The sequence below is a fragment of the Nicotiana tabacum genome, chromosome 23 (genome assembly GCF_000715075.1).
Source record: "Nicotiana tabacum cultivar K326 chromosome 23, ASM71507v2, whole genome shotgun sequence".
In the NCBI taxonomy this organism is placed as follows: Eukaryota; Viridiplantae; Streptophyta; class Magnoliopsida; order Solanales; family Solanaceae; genus Nicotiana; species Nicotiana tabacum.
Window position 1 is genome coordinate 140173797 of NC_134102.1, and position 26459 is coordinate 140200255.

The 26459-nt window shown below is 34.9% G+C and overlaps 1 pseudogene; it reads right to left on the reverse strand.

Annotated features, from left to right (window-relative positions):
- Window positions 1-320: 320 nt before the first annotated feature.
- LOC142177408 (uncharacterized) lies at window positions 321-26010 on the reverse strand (annotated as a pseudogene).
- Between the last annotated feature and the right edge of the window lie 449 nt (window positions 26011-26459).

Below are 26459 nucleotides of genomic sequence, written 5' to 3' on the forward strand. Positions count from 1 at the left end.
AATCTGTTTGACTAGTCACCTAGTTTAAGAAAAAATAAAAATTTTTGGAATTTGTGGTTCTAAACAAGTGAAAAAGGGATCCAGAGTATTTGTGTGATTTTAAAAGCTTCTCATTAAGGGTAGAATTGGAAGTTTAAGCTAAATTGCTTTCAAATTTATAAAGGGGTCATTCATTTTGGAACAGACCAAAAAGAAAATAGGTTTATATAAACTGGAATGATAGTAATTTTTTGAGACACCCCTTGGACTAAGATGGCTCCGCCAATGTTACTAGAAGAAGACAGAAACCTATCACTAGTAGAAGGAACTTGTACAAGTTCTTAAGCTACATCCATAAATTCAAGTACCCCTCCTTCTTTACACTTCAATAACAGCCTTTCTTCATCTTCCTTTTTCATCAATATTTTCACTTTAATCCCATTATTTGCATTGTCAACAGCAACTGTATTATTTTTCTTTTGCTCCTCATGGCTAATTTCTTCTTCTGCTGGATGTTGGTATTTAGATTCAAGATCAAATTTCACTTGTTTATTGATTTTGGGCTTCTTAATATTCAGCTCATCTCTGCATACATAAGTAGTAGGAGAAGTAGTACTAGTTTCAACCTTGGATTTTCTTCTGGAGTTACTCCTTTCACTAAACCGTATTTCCTTTAGCAAAGAACTAGCAAATCCCAAAATTATTTTCACGATTTTTAATATATATTGTACAAGGAGAAAGCTAGGAAAATTGAGAATAAAGGATTTTTTTGTAAAATAAAAGGAGTTTTAGAGAGGAGGATGAAGAAAGAGTGATAATGAATAAGTGTTTAAAAAGATGAGTTAAATTTGGACGGAGTCAATGAAGTATAATTAGGGGCAGCCACAGTGATTGTGACGGTCGAAAATAAATTACTAGTACTTTTGTTTTTCAATAATATATACATATGGAAGTATTTGAGCTACTCTTAATTAGGGTGGAGCTAGGTGTAGAAGGTGATTCCGCCGAGCCTCCATCACCGAAAATCACATTATACATATAAGGTTAGATTTTTTTTATGTATATATAATAGATGTTGAATCTCTTTAGTTTTTTTACGTATTTAAAAAAATATATATTTTGAATCTATTTAGTGAAAATCATGCTTCCGTAACTCTTTTTAATGTTTATAAGTATAGAGAAGGAATGATGAATAATAATAATTAAATAGTCCATTCCTTGTAAAGAATTAAGAGGTCCTTTATAATCTATGTAGTCGCTATTTTAATAATTTACTTTAAGTGGTAATAAGTTAAATTGGAAAAAAGATAATTCACTCACAAATCCAAATATATAGCTAAATTCATTTTTATGCTCCCCAACAATGGTGCCAAAATTTGATCTCATCCAAGTCACACCTCTATTCGGGGTTGTGAAACGGTCGATTGCAATAATAATACCCAACAAGGAGTCGGGATCGAATCCACATAGAGCTGAGATGGGTTTAGTGGTATATATTTGGATAAGCACTTGAAGTATCTTGGTTGCACTTCCACAAATATGATTTTGTTTTTACTTCTAAAATTACGTTAAGGATTACAATTCTAAAGATATAAAACTAGAGATTATTATTTTTGGATGGTTTTCAAATATATAAAAAAGTCCTAGGGGTATAACCTTTACCTAGGTGTTTGCCTAATGGGTTGTAAACTTTAAAGCTTGTTTCGTTGGTCGGGGTGTATTATAGCAATCAACACTCAAATACGCACTCAATACCTCTCGGTGAGAGAGTGATTTTGCCCAATTTAGCTTTCTCAAGTCCAAATGGGTATTGAACAAAACAGTTGATAAAATGCTCAAGTCGGGTTTTACTATCTCTAGGTTCAACCCTTTAATTGGGACTATCAATCTCTTGATTTTATCCCACATTCTTGTTAACCAAGTTTTTCTAGACTAAGTTTCTCTTCCTCAAGAAGAGACCAAGTCAAATAGGCATAAACTAATATTTGCAACCATTAATTCTACAATCAAAAGCAAGAACAAGGCTAAATAATAAATACCCAACTATAAACAAGCCATAAATCAAACACCCATTAGGTTCACACACTAGGGTTGGGTCACAACCCTAGTTAGAAATCTAGCTACTCATAATGGGTATAGAGAAAAATAGAGAAGAAAAGATAATAAAACTCATATTGCAAAATTAAAAGATAAAAATCCAATGTTAAATCACCAAAATAAGCTAAAGTTTCCTAAAGGGGTAAAGAAAAACGACTACAGTACTTTCAATTTAAAAAACTTGACCTAATTTCGTGAAAGTAGTCTATTTATACAAAGCTGGAATTTTCGGACAAAATTGCCCTTTCGGAGTTTCTGCGGCCGCACAATTATATGTGCGGTCCACACTTCTCTTCAGATCTTGACAGGAGTTGACTCTGCGGCCGCATCTCTCATGTACTGTTGTCCGCACAATTCTAAGTGCGGCTGCACTGGGCTCTTCTGCGGACCGCACATTTCCTGAGTGCGGTCGCATAACTGTTTCTGCGACCACACAATTATTACGCGGTCCGCATTTCTTCTTGAGCTTGAAATGAAACTCTCTGAACTTTGGCTCTTACATAGCTTCCGCGGACGCACAATAATTATACGGTCCGCACTTTGCACAAGGGCTTTGTTGATTTTCCTTCACATTCTGCGGCCGCAGATAAAAATCTGTGATCCGCACTTGAGCTTTTGTGCCTGATTTTTGTCCTTCTTTAGATCACTCCTCCTTGTGTTGGATTTTATCGTAGTGGCTCATTTTCCAATACTCCCGCAGGTAAGTATATTTTATTAGTTTTCGGGAATATAATTAGACACTTTTGGACTAAAACGAAAGCTAAAAGGCGCTAATAAGTAGTCAAAATTTCACTTATCACCTCCCATATAATGCTTCATACAGAGCCATATGAATGCTATACTGGTAGCTATTATTTTAGGCAAACTCTGCAAGTGGCAAGAACTGATCCCAAGAACCTCCAAAATCTATAATACAAGCGCAAAACATATCTTCCAATATCTGAATAGTGCGCTTTGATTGTCCGTCTGTCTATGGATGAAATATTGTACTCAACTTAACCCGCGTTCCTAACTCACGCTGTACAACCCTCCAGAAGTGCGAGGTGAATTGCGTACCTCGATCTGAAATAATAGACATGGGCACACCCTGAAGGCGGACAATCTCACAGATGTAAATTTCAGCTTACCGCTATGAAGAATAGGTAATTGCCACTGGAATGAAATGTGCTAACTTGGTCAACCTGTCCACAATGACCCATACTGCGTCGAACTTCTTCTGAGTCTGTGGGAGTCCAACAACAAAATCCATAGTGATACGCTCCCACTTCCACTCAGGAATTTCTAACTTCTGAAGTAAACCACCAGGTCTCTGATACTTGTACTTAACATGCTGACAATTCATACACCGAGCTACATATGCATCTATATCCTTTTTCATTCTTCTCCACCAATAATATTGCCGCAAATCTTGGTACATTTTAGCGGCACCTGGATGAATAGAGTACCTGGAACTGTGTGCCTCTTCAAAAATTAATTCACGAAGCCCATCCACATTAGGCACACAAATATGACCCTGCATCCGCAGAACTCCATCTTCCCCCACAACAACCTGTTTGGCATCATAGTGCCGCACCGTGTCCTTAAAGACAAGAAAATGAGGATCATCATATTGTCGCTCTCTAATGCGCTCATATAAAGAAGACCGAGTGATTTTGCAAGATAGAACCCGACTGGACTCCGAAATATCTAACCTCACAAACTGATTGGCCAAAGTCTGAACATCTGCAGCTAGCGGCCTCTCACCAACTGGAATATACGCAAGGCTGCCCATACTCACAGCCTTTCTACTCAAAGCATCGACCGCCACATTGGCCTTTCCAGGGTAATACAAAATGGGGATATCATAGTCTTTTAACAGCTCCAACCATCTTCTCTGCCTCAAATTGAGATCTTTTTGTTTGAACAGATATTGTAAGCTACGATGATGAGTAAATACCTCACATGAGATATTGTAAAGGTAATGCCTCCAAATCTTCAGTGCATTAACAATGGCTGCTAATTCTAAATCATGAACAAGATAATTCTTCTCGTGAATTTTCAACTGTCGCGACGCATATGCAATCACCCTGCCATCTTGCATGAATGCTGCACCAAGTCCAACACGAGATGCATCACAATACACTGTATAAGATTCTGAACCTGTGGGTAATACCAATACTAGCGCTGTAGTCAAAACGATCCTGAGCTTCTGAAAGCTCAACTCATACTCGTCTGGCCATCTGGATGGGGCACCCTTCTGGGTCAATTTGGTCAATGGGGATGTTATAGATGAAAACCCCTCCACAAACCGGCGATAATATCCTGCCAAACCTAGGAAACTCCGGATCTCTATAGCTGAAGTAGGTCTAGGCCAATTCTGAACAGCCTCAATCTTCTTAGGATCCACTTTTATGCCTTCTGCTGATACAACATGCCCCAAAAAGGCAACTGAGTCTAACCCGAATTCGCATTTTAAAAATTTGGCATATAACTAATTATTCTTCAAAGTCTGAAGCACAATTTGAAGATGATGCTCTTGCTCCTCTCGACTGCTGGAGTAAATCAAGATATTATCAATGAATACAACCATAAAATAATCCAAATAGGGTTTGAATAACCGATTCATCAAATCCATAAATATTGCTGGGGCATTTGTCAGCCCAAATGACATCACTAGAAATTCATAATGCCCATACCGAGTCCGAAAAGCTGTCTTAGGGACATCATATGCCCTAATCTTCAACTGATGGTAACCAGACCTCAAATTGATGTTTGAAAACACCTTGGCACCCTGAAGCTGATCGAATAAGTCATCAATTCTTTGCAACAGATATTTGTTTTTGATAGTGGCCTTGTTCAACTGCCGATAATCTATACACATCCACATAGAGCCATCTTTCTTCTTTACAAATAATAATGGTGCACCCCAGGGCGAGACACTAGGTATAATGAATCCCCGATCAAGCAAGTCTTGTAACTTCTCCTTCAATTTTTTTAGTTCTGGCGCGACCATACGGTATGGTGGAATAGAAATGGGCTGAGTTCCTGGAGCTAAATCAATACAGAAGTCAATATCTCTATCGGGTGGCATCCTCGGAAGATCCGCAGGAAATACCTCTGAAAATTCACGGACAACTGGAACTGAATCCATAGAAGGAACTTTCGCGATGGGATCATGAATATAATCCAAATAAGCTAGACACCCCTTCTCGACCATACGTCGAGCTTTCACATAAGAGATAACCTTGCTAATAGAATGGCCAAGAGTCCCTTTCCACCCTAGTCGAGGTAACCCCGGCATAGCTAAGGTCACCATTTTGGCATGACAATCCAATATAGCATGATAGGGTGACAACCAATCCATACCCAAGATTACATCAAAATCTACCATATCAAGAAGTAGAAGATCTACGCTAGTCTCAAGACTCCCAATAGTAACTACACACGAACGATAGATATGATATACCACAACAGAATCTCCCATCAATGTGGACACACACAGAAGCACTCAAAGAAACACGAGGCATAACTAAATATGAAGCAAGGTAGGAGGACACATAAAAATAAGTAGATCCTGGATCAAATAGATTTGAAGCATCTCTATGGCAAAATGGGACAATACATGTGATCACGTCATCGGATTACTCGGTCTTAGGCCTAGCTGGAAAAGCATAAAATTGGGGCTGGGCCCCACTACTCTGAACCGCATCTCTGGGATAGCCTCTAACTGAATGGCCTCCACCTCTAATGGCCTGACCCCCACCTCTAGCTACCTGACCCCTACCTCTAGCTGGTTGAGCAGGCGGTGAAGCAACCGGTGCCTGTATGATGGCACGAGAATCCTCCCTTGATTTGTTGCTTGACAACCTAGGGCAATACCTCCTGGTGTGACCAATGTTCCCACACTCATAACACCCATCCTGCTGTCGTGGCTGCTGAAACTTAAACTGACCAGAACGGGTCGGATAACCGCTGTAGTGACTCTGGAGTGGTGGTGCACAGATAGGAGCTGAAATCGCACTATAGAATAATAAAGAAGTCATATTGTTTCTAAACTTCATAGCCTCTGAAAGATACGTAGAGACGTCTCCGTACCGATCCTTCAGACTCTACTAAGCTTGCTCGTGACTCGTGAGACCTAAATAACCTAGTGCTTTGATACCAACTTGTAACGACCCGAAATTCCCACCTTCAGGAACGTGATGGTGCCTAACATTTCACTTGCTAGGCAACCAACGTTAGAATAATTTTAACCATTTTTAAACAAATTAAATTAAACAGAAGTTCATTACTGAAATAAAGTGCGGAAGACCATAGCAAACGAATAATCCAAATACATCTCTGAATCTGGTGTCACAAGTGCACGAGCTACTAGAATAATACAAATAAAGGTCTGACTAAAATTCAAGTTGTTTGAAAGATAATACTAAGCTAAGATAAGATAGAAGGAGACTTCAAAATTGCGGACGTTGTGCAGTTATACCTCAAGTCTACACAAGAAGTTCAGAGTGTAGTATGAGTACAACCGATCCCTTGTACTCTGTAAGTGCTGAGCCTAACCTCGACGAAGTAGTGACGAGGCTAAATAATAATAATAATAATAATAATAATAATAATAATAATAATATTAATAATAATAATAATAATAATAATAATAATAATAATAATAATAATAATAATAATAAGTAATAATAGTAATACTAGTAATAGTAATACTAGTAATAGTAATTAGTAATAGTAATAGTAATAGTAATAATAGTAATACTAGTAATAGTAATAGTAGTAATAATAATAATAATAATAATAATAATAATAATAATAATAATAATAATAATAATAATAATAATAATAGTAATAATAATAATAGTAATAATAATAATAATAGTAATAATAATAATAATAGTAATAATAATAATAATAGTAATAATAATAATAATAATAGTAATAATAATAATAATAATAGTAATAATAATAATAATAATAATAATAATAATAATAATAATATTAATAGTAATAATAGTAATAGTAATAGTAATAGTAATAATAATAATCGGCCGTGCGGATTACCGCCAGTCTTTAAATATAAGGGTACTAAATTGGCTAGATTAAGAATTCTCAAGTATGTTAAAATAGAAATCTTTAACTGGTGGAAACCTTCCAGACATATAAATGTCAGATGTGAGGTGTAAAACAAGTCCAGTTCCCGGTCAAACGGTGATTTCTGTTTTAGCTTAGTTGAGAAGGCCGTGCGGATTACCGCCAGCAACTTGATCCTGTTAAAATGGTATCAGAGCCTAGGTACTTTCATGGTATATATAAGATAGATATGAAATATTCGACATAGATATGTTTCTGAAATATGGATTTAGGAGAAACTAGTATGAAAAATACTAGATTGGAAGAGGTAGATATACCTCAAAACCTTGATTTGTTAAACAAATGGACTATTCCTAAAGTCCCTATTAGAACAATCTATGATTATGGATGGTTTGATAAACTCTCTTCTAAGCAACTTGTTAAAACAACTGAGCAATCTTTAGCTTTGAATTCGTCTGAACAGACTATTCGTTTGTTAAACAAGCATGATATAGATGTTTATAAACACCAGTATAATTATTTGCATATTGGTATGGTTTAAATTATTTTTAAGCCTTTAAACCTTAAAGGGTTACCAGAGACATTTTTGGCTGCTCTTAGAGATGCTAGAAATTTGAATTTTAGACAGTCTCTGATGGGTTCTATTGAATCTACTGTTGCCTACGGCCCAGTATATTTTAATACTCAACCCAATCTGCAATTATCTCTATCTGATGTTAATATACTTGATGCATTAACATTAAATGTGAAAGCGTATGGTTATAATTATGCGCCTGGTTCTGAACTTATATGTTTATCGTATAGGATTTATTTCAAATTGCTATCTACGTTAAACCCCATATGTAAATTATATGATACATCTGATCAGACTATTTTAGTGGAAACGAATTTTGCAAAGTCTAAGGTCACCACGAGGAGACCTATTAAGTGGGAGGAAATCAATTTTCCAACTACATGGACTTTAAATTCGGTTATATCCCCCAGTCAGATAACTGATGCTGTTAGTAATACTGAGTATTCTCATATTACTCAAAATCCGGATGGAAGGATTTGCATTCAGTTTGACGATAATAGTTCCACTTATAGTAGACAGTCATTTTCTAATAATAGACTGTTACCTACTATTAGTTCTAATTATAATAGACATTCTTTTACTAGTCGTAGACTGTTGCCTGATATTCAACACATTTCTCCTGTTGAGCCAGTCTATGGACCAGCTAGAAATCGTGTTGCATCTCTACACACAATTTATACTAAAATAGGTGATAAACCTGTTGAAAGGGTTAAGATTAACCCCAAGATAAATATTGTTCAAGATAGTGATAATATTTCTGATAAGGATATTCCTTCTGCGTCCGAAATGGATTTTGACCCCAATGATACTTAATGATTCCACACCAAATTGATTTTAGTCCCGGGTCACAAGCTAGAGGTTATATCCAAAAAGAATTTTTCAGTGATAAATGGAACCAGTTTAAAACTTGGTTTTTTGATACCTATAGTAAAGAGGATTTAAATAATATTTCCCAAGAGTTTTATGAACTTGTGCTTTACATAATCAAATTATGTATTTTGTTCCTTGGTTTATAACCACATATTTATCACTTTTTATAAAAGTTTTAGAAAGATCTTATAAAGACGGAAGTGACAATATTACTAAAGCTATTTTCCCTCCTCAAGCACCTTTTGTTTTACCTAATAATACAGGTATTACTTTTACTGCATTTCAAAAATTTATTGATGAAGATGTTGCTGCAGTCAGCATCGCAGAAATTAATAAATTAATTTCTCAAAATAATTATTTGAGTTTATATGTTAAAGTTTTGGGTGAAAACATTAGTTTTCTTAATAAAAAACTTGATGATTTAACAGTCTTGATTAAGGATATGAGTACTAGAAAGACTTTGACTGATATTGCCTCTTCTTCAGGAAGCAAATCAAAACCTCAAATTATTTTTACTCATATTCAAAGACCTCCTGAGATTCAGGATTTTAAATTTAAATCTTTTGGTGATTTAGAAGAACTTCTTGATAGAAAGTTATCCGGTTTGAATATCAAACCCATTGATTTATCAAATGATTTTGCTGATAAATTAGATAATACTTTTGATTACAAAAAGGATGTTTTGTCAGAGTTTAATAAACTCAGAAGTTACCCAAAAAAGAATAGTAAGTCTGCAGATAGCAGATACGCTGATAAACCCAGAATGCAAACTTATTATTACAATCGTCCAACTCCTCAAGATGTTTTAATAGAGGAACGTGATTGGAATCAGACTAATACGTCTTATAGTGGTTCCGAAATCTATGAATGGAATTTTGATGGTTTGACTGATAGGCAATTGACTATTCTTGTGCATAGAATGCTTATGTATGCAACTATCTGTAAAAGTGTAAAAAATACAGATAGAAATATTTGCAGAATGATTGTTGCAGGTTTTACTGGCCAACTTCGTGGCTGGTGGGACAATTATTTAACTATCGATGAAAGGGCAATGGTTATTAATGCCAAAGCCACTGATAATGGAATTGATAACTTAGGCATGGCTCTAGTAGCAAATAGAGAAGATGTTGTTTACACTCTTATTCTTACTATATTAGAACACTTCAATGGTAGATTTACTAATCAGAACGAGACTATTCGTACTCTCCTTAATAGCCTTAGATATAATACTTTAAGTAAGTTTAGATGGTATAAAGACACTTTTATGAGTAGAGTGATGGAACTACCAGAAAATAAGCTGGAACATTGGAAAGCTAAGTTCATAGATGGCCTTCCCTCTTTATTTGCTGAAAGAGTTAGAAAGATTTTAAGAGGTAGTTATGGTGAAATTCCATACAGAGACTATACCTATGGTAAATTGATAGGAATTTGCACACAGGAAGGGTTAAACCTATGCAATAAATTAAGATTGTCCAGACAGCTTAAGATGGATAAGCTTAAGGAAAGAAACCAGTTAGGGGACTTTTGCACCCAGTTCGATTTACCCGAGACTTCTACTCATAAGAAAAAGAAACATAAGTATCATAGATACCCCAGCCAAGACAGTCCTTATAGGAGAAAGAGATCTAGATATAGATCTAAAGAAGAACGAGAAGCTAAGAAAGCCCATCGTAAGGCTACTACATTTACCAAAAATAGGTCTAAGAGAGATCTAGCTGACATTAAGTGTTATAAGTGTGGTAAATTTGGCCATATAGCTCCGAATTATAAGCTTCAAAAGCTAAAAACTATAGGACTAGATGATGAGTTACGTGATAAGGTTTATAGTTTGTTATACACTTCTGGATCAGAATTTGATTATTATTCTGAATCAGAATCCGAAGCTGAAATTGATTTACTTGATTTATCTGATAGTGATAAAAATATTGATAATACTTGTACAACTTGCAAAGGTGATACATATACTTGTGATGATGAATTTTATAAATTAGAATCACAATTTGAAAATTTAAACATGAAAACTATTACATCTGATAATGTAATAGAACTTTTAAAAGAAGTTACTGATGAAAAACTTCGTGAAAAAATTATTAATTTGGCTGCTAGTTCAAGTCCTTCGTGAAAAAGGAATTTGAATATTCACCGTCTTATTCTTTACTAGAGGTTAATAACCGTCTTTTGAACAAAAATGCAACTCCAGCAAGAGATTCTTCTTTCGATGATTTAAAAATTAAAGTTGAAAACTTGAAACGAGAGATTAAACCTCTTAAACAAAATCAGATGATTTGTGATCATAGGATTACTCAGATTGAGAAAATCAATTCTCCAGCTGAGAAATCTAATGATAAAACCAAAGGTATTTTTGAAGATGATATTGAAGAAAAACCTATTAGTTTTAATCCTAAACATGATATGTTTTTAGGAATGATGCAAATTATTACTGCTCACAAATGGTATATTAAATGTACTATTCTCATTGATAATAGTTTTTCTATTACAAACATTGCCATGATTGATAGTGGAGCAGTGTTAGCTGCATTCAAGAAGGTTTAATACCTACGAAATATTTTCAAAAAATTACTCATATGGTCAGATCTGCATCCGGACATGCTTTAGATATAAAGTATAAATTGTCTAATACGGGTATCTGTCAGAATAAAGTCTGTATTCCTCACTTCTTTTTCTTGGTTAAAAATCAGTTATACCCTCCAATTATACTTGGAACACCGTTTATTAACGCTATTTATCCTTTTACCAGCATTAACTCGAAAGGTTTTACTGCTACTTATAAGGATAAAGAGATTAGTTATACTTTTGTTACGGATCCAGTAACTAGAGATATTAATGCTTTAATTGATATGAAGCAAAAACATGTTGATTCTTTACAATTAGAATTGTTTAGTATGAATATATTTGATACTTTGAATTCTACTAAAGTACAGGAAAAAATCAAATTGATTTCCGAGCAAATTGCTATTGATATTTGTGCTGAGCATCCAAGTGCTTTTTGGAATCGAAAAAAGCATATTGTCTCTCTTCCATATGAAAACAATTTCTCTGAGGATGATATTCCTACTAAATCTCGACCTTGTCATATGAACGCAGAATTAGTAGAATTTTACAAAAAAGAGATTGATAGCTTGCTACAAAAGGGTTTGATAAAACCTTCAAAATCTCCTTGGTCTTGTACAGCTTTTTATGTTAATAACGCAGCTGAAAAGGAACGTGGTGTTCCTAGATTAGTCATTAATTATAAACCCTTGAATAAATATTTGAAGTGAGTTAGGTATCCTATTCCTAATAAAAGAGATTTATTGTCTAGATTATATGATGCCAATATATTTTCAAAATTCGATTTAAAATCTGGATATTGGCAAATTCAAATATTTAAAGAGCATATTTATAGACTGCTTTTAATGTTCCATTTGGGCAATATGAATGGAATGTTATGCCTTTTGGTTTGAATAATGCCCCTTCAGAATTCCAAAAAATTATGAATGATATTTTCAACCCCTATCTAGACTTCATCATTGTTTGATCGATGACATTTTGGTATTTTCCAAAACACTTGAAATGCATATTAAGCATTTAGATATTTTCAAAAGAATTGTTATACAAAATGGTTTGGTCATCTCAAAACAAAAAATGAGTTTATTCCAAACTAACATTCGATTCTTAGGACATGATATTTGTCAAGGAAAAATTACTCCTATTCAAAGATCGATAGATTTTGCTTCAAAATTTCACGATGTTATTACTGATAGAACTCAGTTACAAAGATTTTTGGGAAGTTTAAATTATATTTCGCCTTTTTATAAAGATTTGTCACGTGATTTAGCTCTTTTATATGACAGGCTAAAAAAGAATTATAAAAATTCTTGGACTGATAGACATACTACTTTGGTTAAAAATATTAAGCAACGTGTTAAATCTTTACCTTGCTTAACTCTTGCTAATCCTGCATGGCAAAAGATTATAGAGACTGATGCGTCTAATATTGGTTACGGAGGGATTTTGAAACAGATAAATCCCAAGGATAAACATGAATATCTGATTAGATTCTACTCTGGTAAATGGTCTGAAGCCTAGAGAAAATACGCTACTGTGGCACATGAAATGTTAACCATAGTAAAATGTGTTTTAAAATTTCAGGACGACTTATACAATCAAAAGTTTTTGATAAAAACTGATGCACAGTCTGTTAGATATATATTTAACAAAGACTTTAAACATGATGCCTCAAAAATGATATTTGCAAGATGGCAGGCTCAATTAGCCCCTTTTGATTTTGAGATACAATATAAAAAGGGAATTGATAATTCTCTGCCTGACTTTTTATCTCGTGAATATCTACAGGATGGAACCCCCTGGGGTAGGGGAAGAGGTAGAGGTTGGGGAAGATCATACCCACACTCTAGAGGAAGATCATCATCTTCAGGATCGTCATACGGATCTTCATCAAACTCCTCAGTTATATAAATGGGAAGAAAGAGTTTGGTTAATGAGAGGATATCTCTCAGAGAAGAATCATCAATTGGACCATCCGTCCATCTGGAAGATATTCCAGAAGATAGTCCGTTATACGCACATTTGCAGGCATATTTGACTGCTCAAAAACAGAAAGATACTTCTGTTAAGCAAAGTGATACTTTTGCTTCCATTACAAAAGATGACAATGATGATATCAAGTCATATGAGAAAGTGTCAAAAAGAGAAAAGATATTTCTCTTAGAAAACTCTGACATTCAGAGAAAAGAAGAGCCGTGGAAGATATTTCAGAGGTATTTAATAAACAGTTTATATTATCCGGGTGAGTCATACAAAACTCGCTCATATTATGAAACAATATTAACCAGCACTGGCAGTGCATATTTTCAGCACTTTTCTGGGTATAGCACAGACGAGAACGTTTATAACTTCTCGAAGATTATAATTAAACAGATTATATCTGTTGAAGACTGGGGTATATCCACGATGAAAGAAAGGCAGATAAGCATTAACAAATCTAGAATGAATTTTACCTATAGGGATTATATCCAGGCATTTGATAAAGTGTTGTACTACAATAATGATTGACACAAACATACTTGGTTTATTAAAGTATGTGCAAAGATATTTGCAGAGGCTGTTCCTAATTGGTTTCTGAACTGGTGGTCATACCACGGTCCAACAATAAAAATTTTACCAGATCCATTTCTCAGGTTATACCAAGAATAAATAAAAACTTCCCCTTTTATAAACAACTTATATCACTCAGATCATATATGTTACCCTGATAAAATCAACCAGATTTATTTCTTTCTGGAATTCTCTATTCCTTGGATACACAAATGGAATCCAAAAGTCGGATTCACCGAAGAACAAGTCACATGCTTATACAGGACTTTTTATAGCAACTTTTGGGACACGTTAATGAAAAAAGATCCCAAAACAAAGACATTATATGGTCAAGAACTCTTGGATTCAATCGAAATAAAAATCTAGGAATATTCCAGCAAACCTCAGAAAGAGGTAATTGATGACAGTTCAGTTAGGCATATTGCTAGAAGAATCTCCTTTCAAGAGGGAGATAAAACAGAGATGATTAACAATTACTTGGAAGAGGTCAAAAGAAATTTACTTCATTCCATTAATCAATATGAAAAATCAGATACGTCAATGCAAAGTGAAACAAGCAACGATGATATCGCTGAAGATTCTCAGCCCATTGGAGCAGAAAGAATATTATCTGAAGAAGACTTAAATGATGCAGAAGAATTCATCCACAAAATGAAAGAAGCGGAAAAGAGACCAGCACAGTGAAACAACTGGACCCCATAAAAATAGTAAAGCCGTCGGACCCACATCAACAGTGAAGCAGCTGGACCCCACTTAAACAGTAGATACACTGTTCATCAACAGTAGATACACTGTTTCAACAGTAGAAACACTGTAACAGGGACCCACGGGACCCACTTTTTACTGTTCATAGATTCCTTTTCTTTTTCTATTTATAGAATTCATTCGTTCATTCTTCAGAGGTAGAAGTCGAGACCCTCTCTCTCTAAACTGTAAGTACAGAGTTAGTTGATAGTTTGAAGTTTGTAGCTGGTAGCTTGTAATAGAAGAACAAGTAAATAAAAGTTTTCAGTTCTTCATCTTCAGGGCCTTGCTTCTTGGCCACAAGGTACATATTTTCTATCTTTCTTAGTTAGCTTTTCTTCTAGTCTCTCCTCTCTGGCCGTGACGATGTCTGGCTAAGAGACATCATATCTATGTTGGGTATCTAACTTCTCTCTTATATAAACCATGAAAGAGACGGCATCTATTTAAATATAAATGAAATTTATATATAGAGTTTTGACTTGGTGTAAAGATGGTTGGTACAATCTAATATAATACTGCTCTTATTGACTTTGTCTTAGTGGCTTCGTCTAGCCAGCCGTGAACCTCAGCCCGATTAAGGAGTAAAAAAGGCATCTTCTTTCACGGTTAGAACTGCTAGACACATGAGCTCAATAAAAGTATGTATTATATTATGACAGGCCCCTTGCTTGAGTAAAGGTTTTAACCTTCCATACAGTCATTAAACTATATATAAAATTCAAGTATATTTTTATTCTTATATCCTTATTGATTGTGCGGATTACCGCCAGTCTTTAAATATAAGGGTACTAAATTGGCTAGATTAAGAATTCTCAAGTATGTTAAAATAGAAATCTTTAACTGGTCGAAACCTTCCAGACATATAAATGTCAGATGTGAGGTGTGAAACAAGTCCAGTTCCCGGTCAAACGGTGATTTCTGTTTTAGCTTAGTTGAGAAGGCCGTGCGGATTACCGCCCGCCACTTGATCCTGTTAAAATGGTATCAGAGCCTAGGTACTTTCATGGTATATATAAGATAGATATGAAATATTAAACATAGATATGTTTCTGAAATATGGATTTAGGAGAAACTAGTATGAAAAATACTAGATTGGAAGAGGTAGATATACCTCAAAACCATGATTTGTAATAATAGTAATAGTAATAATAGTAATAGTAATGGTAATAGTAGTAGTAATAATTGTAATAATAATAATAATAATAATAATAATAATAATAATAATAATAATAATAATAATAATAATAATAATAATAATAATAATAATAATAATAACAATAATAATAATAATAATAATAATAATAATAATAATAATAATAATAATAATAATAATAATAATAATAATAATAATAATAATAATAATAATAATAGAAGTTCTCTACCAAGTCTAAATTTTAACCCCAAATCATTTCAGCAGCCACCATCAATTAATTCTTTTCTCATTCTATTGCGGTGTACAACCCGTTCCAATAATATAAATTTTCAATAAATTTTCGTTGCGGCATGCAACCCACTCTGACAATATAAACTTAAAATATAATCTGTTGCGGCGTGCAACCCAATCTCCCAATAAAATTTATTTTCATCTTTGTTGCGGCGTGCAACCCGCTCCAATAATATAAAATAACAACTCTTAAATGTAATAAAAATACTCCAATAAATACCATATTTTATAAGAAATTATTAGGCAACAAAACATACAATGATTATAATTTATTCAGGAAACAAGTAATGACAAGTAGCAATTAATTATGAAAAATCAGGGATAATAATAATAATAATAATAATAATAATAATAATAATAATAATAATAATAATAATAATAATAATAATAATAATAATAATAATAATAATAATAATAATAATAATAATAGAAGTTAGACATGTAAATCATATCAACAACTGAAATCATTTCAGCAGTCACCATCAATTAATTCTTTTCTCATTCTGTTGCGGTGTACAACCCGTTCCAATAATATAAATTTTCAATAAATTTTCGTTGCGGCATGCAACCCACTCTGACAATATAAACTTAAAATATAATCTGTTGCGGCGTGCAACCCAATCTCCCAATAAAATTTATTTTCATCTTCGTTGCGGCGTGCAACCCGCTCCAATAATATAAAATAATAACTCTTAAATGTAATAAAAACACTCCAATAAATACCACATTCTATGAGAAATTATTAGGCAACAAAGCATACAATGATTATAATTTATTCAGGAAATAAGTAATGACAAGTAGCAATTAATTATGAAAAATCAGGGAGAAGATATGCAATTTCATATTTAATGTATTAAATGTCAAGTAGCAATTAAGATACATAAATCAAATAAGCACGTAACAATTATTGCAGTAATTCAAGAATTAATATTTGATAAGGAATATGAGAAAACAATTAATATAATAATTAACTCATGATAAAGAAAATAGTTTATGATTTCCAGATAAATATGCAAACAATAAATTTGACGAAGTATAGGCACTCGTCACCTTGCCCATACATCATTACACATGAAATTCATATAACAAATAATTCAAGGGTTCTATTCCCTCAAGTCAAGGTTAACCACGACACTTACTTCGCTTCGTAACCAAATTCAAGGTTTCAATAAACCTTTGCCTTGCGAATTCGTGTCCGAAAGTTTCAAATCTAGTCACAAACAATTTAATATATTCAACACGAATCATAGGAATTAATTCCATATGAATTTATAAATTTTTCGGATTAAAATCCAAAATTTATTTTACAAATTATTTGTGGGACCAATGTCTCAAATCCCGAAAAAACACAAGAAATTCGAACATCCGTTCCCATACGAGTTCAACCATACAAAAGTTATCGAATTCCGACATCGGATTGACCTTCAAATCTTCATTTTACATTTTTGGAAGATTTTATAAAAAATTAATTTTTCTTCCATAAATTTACGGATTTATGATGTAAATGAGTATGGAATCATGAAATATAATAAATATAGGATAAAGAACACTTACTCCAATGCTTTCCCGTGAAAATCGCCCAAACATTGCCTTACCTGAGCTCAAAATCATGAATAATGAAAAATGGGGCGAAATCTCATTTCCAGAACTTAAGTTTTGTTACCAAGTCATTTATCCTATGTGATCGCGGCCAAACTTCCGTGATCGTGAAAAACAAAAATTTTCCAGCATTTTTTTACTCTATGCGATCGCGGCCATTCTCCCGCTATCGCGAAGAACAAATTTTACCAACAACCTTCTTCAACTCTTCCGGACAACCTCTAGTATAATTATTATAACATTTTGTACAAAACTCTAAATAACAAATTCTTTATATTTAAGAAAACTAGACACCAAGATCTACAACTTTCATGTTTTTGTCATCTCTCAGTTTCTTCTATATTTCGAGATATAAGTTGCCAAAGTCAGCCCTATGTAACACAAATTTCTTCTTCGCGATTTCCAAACATCTTCCCGTACAGCCTGTAGTGTACCAATCATAATCTTTTGTACAGAACTCCAAATGCCAAATGATTTAAATTTTTGAGAATTAGACACAAAGGGCTACAACTTTCATTGTTGGATCATCTCCAAATTCCTTATAGACTGCGAGATATAAGCTTCCAAAGTCGGGTCAGTGCAACAAAAAGTTTCCTCTAAGCGATCGCGAAAGGTCATCCGCGATCGTGAATCACATGTCAATTTCTCCCACTTTACTCATCGCGATCACGGCCAATTACCCGCTATCGCATATCACACCGCTGTAGCCAAAAACCAGCAGCTATAAATGGCCTAGAAATGGTCCGAAACCACCCAAAACTCACCCGAGCTCCTCGGGACCCCGTTCGAACACACCAACAAGTCTCAAAACATATTATGGACCTACTAGAGGTCTCAAATCATACATAACAACGATGAAACTACAAATCGCACGTCGGTTCAGACTTATGAGTTTATCAAAATTCTATAACTCGCGCCAAAACATGCCAAATCAATTCGGAATGAACTCAAATTTTGCATGCAAGTAATAAATGACATAATGGAGCTGTTCCAATTTCCAGAATCAAATTTCGACCCGGATATCAATAAAGTCAACTCCCAGTTAAACTTTTCAAAAATCTTCTATTTTCCAACTTTTGCCAAAATGCGTCGAATTGTCCTACGGACTTCCCAATTCAAATCCGAACATGCTCCTATGTCCGAAATCACCATACGAAACTATTAGAATCATTAAAATTTTATTTTGGGGTCGTTTCTCAAAAGTCAAATCTCCTGTCAATATTTAGAAATTCAAGCTTTATAAAACCAAACCTTTTATTTTTGTCAAAAACTAACGGAAAACGTGCCTACGTACCTCAGAATAACTTTAAATTTTGTACATAAGTCATAAATATTGTTACGAAGCTGATCGAACTCTCGAAATCTAAATTGGGACCCGGTATCAAGAAAACCCAATTATGACCAAATCTAGGAATTCTTAAATCTTTAAATTTCTACTTTCCATTAAATGCCGATATTAGGACCTTCGAATTCGATTCCGGGCATACGCCCAAGTCCCAAATCACGATATGGACCTACCGGAACTGTCAAAATACTGATCCGGGTCTGTTGGTTCAAAACTTTGACCGAAATTAACTCAGTTGAGTTTTAAAGCTCTATTTCACATTTTTAATCAATTTTTCATACAAAAACTTTCCGAAAAAATTTACGGACTGCGCACGCAAGTCGATGAATGCTGAATAGTGCTTTTCGAAGTCTTAGAACACAAAAATGAATATTTAAAATTAAAGATGACATATTGGGTCATCACACTAATATCTAGAATTCTGATTATGTCCTTTTATTATGAGTTATTATGCTTAATATTATAAGATTATTTTTGTAAACCGACATTGTATTCATGCTTTTATAATAATATAGATAGAGAAGGAATGATGAAGAATAATAATTAAATAGGCGGTTCCTTGTAAAGAATTAAGAGGTCCTTTATAGTCTATGTAGTCGCTATTTTAATAATTTACTTTAAGTGGTATTAAGTGAAATTGGACTAGGTCTATGGAAATCGAAAGTGACATGCATCTTAATTATTGATTCGAACGTAATTCAAATAATACGCGTTTTTGTATTGTCTTATTAATCTTATTTAATTCAGTGTACTATAAGATTTTGGATTCTTGATTTATATGTATTCTTCCCCTTTTATTAAATTTCTTTTGGGTGAATTCTGAGTATCCATATGGTTATTTTTGTTCAAGCGCTTCTATTAAATTTTCTTCTCAGGTGCACAAATTGCAACACACTACACACATTGAATTATCATCTGGATGAAAAAGGCTAAAAATGGAAGAACTTTAATACAGTTAAGGTATTTAACGATATGCCTAAAACAACTGAATAATTTCCTATTCTATTTTTTTTCTGGTAGGTGATCTATATATCATAAGAAGATATCGTTATAGCACAAATATAGGACTCTTAAAAGATATTTTGGTAACTATATGTATGGCACTGAAAAATGCAGTGTATCTCCTTTACTGGGGATGTTTTCAAATATTTGAATATAAAAATATATATAACTTTTTCAGAAAAAGGAATGAATACCAATAATTCTGTATCTGGAGATTAATTTAATTTAATTAATTAAGTGAGTAGGAACTTCAAATATTTTCTAATCTTTTGGTTTGCAAAGTAGTCTTTCGAAAAATACGTCAAGTAGAACCTTGAGCAAATTTGAAGTTTCTTTCAAATTTATCACATGAATTCAAGTCAGTTAACTAGTCAATAGAACCACAAAACAAGTCCCCCTTTTTTTTCTACTAAGTTGGATTTTGATATTTTTGAATTGATATCCCAGTAGCTCTCGCAATCAAAAAGACATTTCTGCTTTTGATATGACATGAGAATTCAAAGACTCAGTTTCAAGCAACAGCTGTATCTTGATTTTTCTATATCTTATTTTCAGTTGTCTTTTTTTTTTTTTTTTTTTATATAGTGACATGACGACAGTGAACATTTATATGACCGACTTCAACTTACTTCAGATTGAGGTATAATTATGGCTGCATTTTTGTACTCCTTGTGTGTTGTATTGGGGTGAGATGGTGTTGGCCGAGCAGATGCAGTTTTTAGGCAACAAGTTCATCTGAATCTAATATTTTTACTTTATTTTTGAATCTATTTTTGATTGAGAGCAGCCTATGCAGAATTTTTCATTGTTTGATGTCGTGTAACCCGCAAGGCTAGTAGAGATTGAACGTTACTTGTAGGACAGGGCAAAATTTTGGCCCATAGCCTTGCCCCATTGTTCTAGTTGGATGTGGTTGACTCATGTTTCCTTTTGTGTCTTTAGATTGATTTTGGTTCTTTTTGTTTACATTCATTTTTTAAAATCTTTTCCATTTTGTTCTCTTGAAGAAACATATAGTATTCTCGAATACATTTGTCCCAAAAGAGAAAAATGAATATAGTATATATATATATATATATATATATATATATATATATATATATATATATATATATATATATATATATATATATATATATATATATATATATATATATATATATATATATATATATATATATATATATATCTTGAGAAGTACACAAATCTTGTTCAACACAGTATTCAGTGAATTTTTTTATTCTCACCCGGTGTGATCGACACCCTACAGAGAACCCAACATTTTCAAGTAGGTCAACTTGGGACCGTGGCTCTGGGGTACGGGCGGCGGGAGTCTGTGCTCCTCCCCCGGCCTGAGATATGGCAGGAGTAAGTGGAATCAACCCTGCCTGAGCTAGACTGCCAAACATGCTCAAAATCTGGGCAAGAGTCTCCTAAAATGCAGGGGTAGTAACAGGCATCTCAGGTGTCTGCTCTCCAACTGGAGCTACTGGTGGCTCTGCTGCAGCAGCTCGTGCAGGTGCTCTGGCTGCACCACGTTGTCTTCCTCAACCTATGGCTCGGTCTATGCCCCCGGCCCCGGCCTCTTGCGGCTCCAACAGGGGGCGTGAGTGTCTGATCATCAGATCCAGTTGTACGTGTCCTCACCATCTGTGAGAAAAAAAGAAAGACAAGGGTTTAGAATTTCGAAGTCAACAAATGCACACGATAAGGAATCAAAGAAGTGAACATTTCCTAACAGTTCCATAGTCTCCTGAAGATAAGTATAGACGTCTCTGTACCGATCCATGAGACTCTACTAAACATGCTTGTGACTCGTAACACCTATGAACCTAGAGCTCTGATACCAACTTGTCACGACCCCAAAATTCCCTCCGTAGGATATCGTGATGGCGCCTAGTCTCTAATACTAGGTAAACCTATCAATGCGGAATAACATAATAGAAATTTGAAATAAATGACACTGCAATTCAAATAATTACAACTCCCAAAACCCGGTAGAAATAAGTCACAAGCTTCTAAAAATTTATTCTAAGTGTCTCTATACATCAGAGTCTAAAGAGAATAAGGAAAATAGCATAATAAGGATAGAAGGGGATTCCGAGGTCTGCGGACGCTGGCAGATATACCTTGATGTCTCCGCATACGACTAGTTCACTGATGTCTGGTCTGATAGGAAGTACCTGGATCTGCATAAAAAGATGTGCAGAAGCGTAGTATGTATACACCACATCGGTACCCAGTAAGTGCCAAGCCTAACCTCGGTAGAGAAGTGACGAGGTCAGGTCAGGCCCTACTGGAAATAATAAAATACAGGGTGAAAAGTTTAACGATATAATAACAATAAAATGACAGTGAAAATGAATCAAGTAAGTAGTATGTCACTATTTAACTACACAGAATAAGGGCAAATAATACCTCGAAGAAGAAAAATAGAAATTTACAACTTTAAGAAAAATACAAAATAACCAATGGCAATTGGAGCCATAAAGAATATCAACAAGGGCACTCCCGAGGTACCGCCTCGTAGTTCCAAATCATAAATAAATTCACAATATCTCATTTTCTTATATCACCGCGGGAGCCTTCACATTTAATTTTAAAGAAAATATTTTTCCCGAAATAGCGTCCCGTGTTTTAGCCACCCTTATTACAATGCATGACTTCTAGTAGTTCCCCTACTAGCCACGCATATCAAGCCACATTTATCTCACCGCATACGTTTTAACACCCAGACCTTATATCACCTCATGCGTATTAATATCACAATATATTATAATTTACACCTCAAATGCCAGAATATTTTAACTTGCCAAAATAAATCAACAACAACATTATTTTCACAATAAGGAGCTCACGGCTCAATCACAATGAATACAAAATCTCACAAAATATTCGGAAATGCATAACTCAACAAAAATAATATTTCACAAATTTAACACACTGCCTTAATGCCAAACTTTTAATGTAAAATACTTCATATTAATAATAATTCAATTAACAAATTCAACTTTCAAATATTGAGCACATAATAAAAGAAATAAATTTTCAACTAACAGGTAAAGCAATTAGCAGAAAAAATATCAGGCAAATTTAAAATATAAAAATAGATCAATGATGATGAATATAACCGGATAAAATAATTTAATTAATGTGTAACAAAGATCTACACAATTTAAAATAAGAGCTTTTTTAGCCCGTGTACACACTCATCACCTCGCTTACATGACTTTCAACACATCACAATTATCATATCAATATCAATCCTAAGAAAAATTTTTCCCACACAAGGTTAGACAAGTCACTTACCTAGACTTGTATAATTCTTTACTCTGCTATGCCTTTGCCTCATGAATTGGCCTCCGAAAGCCTCGTATCGAGTCATAATAATTTCGATTCAGTCAATGCAAATTATTGGAATTAATTCCATATGAAAATACTAATTTTCCAACATAATCCAAAATTTAACTCAAAAATTGTCCGTGGGTCCCACGTCTCGAAACCTGAAATCTTCAAATTTAACCAAGAGGGTTTCCAAAATTTTCCAACCTAATTCACCAATTAAATGTTACAAACTACCATAGATTCGGGTACTTTAACCAAAATTGAGTTAAGAATACTTACCCCGATGTTTTTCTTGAAAATCTCCCGAAAATCGCTTCTCCCCGAACTCCAAATCGGTAAAAATGGAAAATGGGACGAAGTCCCATTTTCAGAACTTAAACATTTTGTCCAGACTTTTCTTCTTCGCGAACGCGATAGGTCCCTCGCGTTCGTGAAGCACAAAATTGTGCTGCCCAAAAATTGCACGAGACCCAAGTTGCGAACGCGATGCTTTACCAGGCAAACCTTCTTGAATGCGGCCTACACTTCGTGAACGCGAAGGCAAAAATCCTCACCAACCATTTTCCCTTTCGCGAACGCATAGACTCACCTCCTTGCCTTACGTAAACGCGAGCCCCATGCCGTGAACGCGATGAACAACCTCGCCTGCCTCCAGTTCCTCTTCGCGAACGCGAAGAAGGAAACCAGGTGCATACATCAGAAAAGTTCCAACAACATTCCAAGTCCAAATATTGATCCGTTAACCCTCAGAAACTCAGCCGAGGCCCCCAATACCTCAATCAAATACACCAACAAGTCCTAAAACATCATATGAATTTAGTCGAAGCCTGAAATCACATCAAATAACACTAAAATCACAAATCATACCTCAATTCAAGCCTAATAAAACTAAGAAATTCTAACTTCTACATTCGATGCCGAAACCGATCAAATTAAGTCCGGTTGACCTCAAATTTTGCACACAAGTCATAAATGACATAACAGACCTATTCAAATTTCCAGAATCGAATTTCGACCCCGATATCAAAAAGTCAACTTGTCACGACCCAAAAATCACACTTTTCGTGATGGCGCATATCTCAATCCTAAGCAAGCCGACAACATCAATAACCTATATTTTTTTAAAAATACTGAATACATAATAATTAAGTTTAAGAGAAAATCCCATAAATAATGGAAATATACACTCCCAAAATCCGGTGTCACTGAGACATGAGCATCTAAATGATAATAAAGTCTGACTGCTTAAAAACGCATTCTAAAAATTTAGAACAATACAAAAACTGAAAGGGAAGAGAGTCAAGGTCAGCGGACGCCAGACAACTACCTTGATAGTCTCCAACTAGTAACACACTGAGGTCTAACAGCTGCCGTGTCCGGAAGCACCTGGATCTGCACACGAGGTGCAGAGTGTAGTATGAGTACAACAAACTCAATAAGTAACAAGACTAACCTCTGTGCTGAAAGTAGTGACGAGCTCCGCATGTACAGTCCAGTACATAAATAATGGTACAGAAATGTAGGAATGCTTTCAAGTTCAACAGTAAAACTCAGTATAAGCAAAATAGATCAATATTGCATGATATGAGAAATGTGACATCTCAGTGGAAAGACCTCATGTACTACTGGTCACTAATCATTCGGTCACTCGGTACTGTTTATGGCCAATCCAGCCCTAGGATATTCCATCTCGTATATATATACACATCGACTGACAGTCAGTCACTCAGTAACATATAAGGCCAATCTAGCCTTGGGGTAATTTGTCCCCAAAATCAAATGATACGGACAAGATCCATATCTAGGGAAAATTCATCACAATATAAATAAGTAAGGCAAGTCCATGCCCTGGGAAGTCCATCTCGAATATATAATCATTTACGCTCAGTGAGGGTGTGTACAGACTCCAGAGGGGCTCCTTCAGCCCAAGCGTGATATAACGCCGATATGGCCTACTACAGGCGGGCAGTCCCGATCCGTATAATAATAAAGACTATAAGGCCTGCTGCAGGCGGGCAGCCTCGTTCCATATAGTAATAATATATATAAAGTTAATATGGCCCGCTGCAGGCGGGCAACCCCGATCCCATAAATATACTCACAATGGATGAACATGATTGAGTATGAAATATACATTTTTAAAATAATTAAATTCAACAGCAACACGACCCTGTGGGTCCCAAAGTATCGGCAAGTAGCCCAATCATGATCTTTAATACGAGTCTCAACAAAATGACTTTTAGCAGGTCCAGAGCCAGCAACATCACAAACATAGACACAGCCGCTATAAGCAACCGTGTAAAAGAGGCCATCAAAATATACCACATCACTAACATGTTGGAAAGAGGTTCCATTCCTAATCCTGGTCCATAGTAAATCTCCTGGTCTCCAAAAACTGAGGAATCGGTTGGGTCCCTCAATGACCATGAGAACATAGTCAGATGTCTGAGAAGGATTAGCTAAGAGAACTGCTTTCCTGATAAAGGTCTATGGTTTATCAGTGTCGTTGAGTTCATAATAATCTTCAGTGGTATTTTGATGGGGCAATTCGATCTGAACACCAGAGAAGGGATGTAACAGACTGATTTCACCCTCGTCTTTTCCAACTGTGATAAGCCATCCCATATACTCCACACATCGTTTTCCACTAGCTTTCGGAATCTGCTTCTTCAAAATCATGCCATTATAGAGACTGAAGAAATTTCTACAGGTGTTATCATCCTCCTCCTCAGCTAACATCAGCCACGGAATCCTAGGCAAGTCACTGTTAAAATTGGCCTTGGTGGCCACAAAATTTTCTACAGGTGTTATCATCCTCCTCCTCAGCTAGCATTTGCGGTACCGCACCTGAGGTGCGTGGTCCGCTTCTGCTAAGGTCCTCAAGCCCATTAAGGGTATTCATGACTGAAGAAAAAGTATTTATCCGGGTTTCACCTATGAAAGGTGTAATGAGATTCGGAAAGAAGGGCAAATTAAGCCCTAGGTATATTGGACCCTTTGAAATTCTTGAAAGGGTGAGTGAAATAGCCTACAAGCTTGCACTACCACCTAGTTTATCAGCAGTTCATCCGGTGTTCCATGTGTCTATGCTCCGAAAATATCATGGTGATCCGTCCCATGTGTTAGATTTCAGCTCAGTCCAATTGGACTAGGATTTGACTTATGAGGATGAGCCGGTAGCTATTCTAGCCAGGCAGGTCCAACAGTTGAGGTCTAAGAGTTATCCTTCTGTTTGAGTACAGTGGAGAGGTCAGCTCATCGAG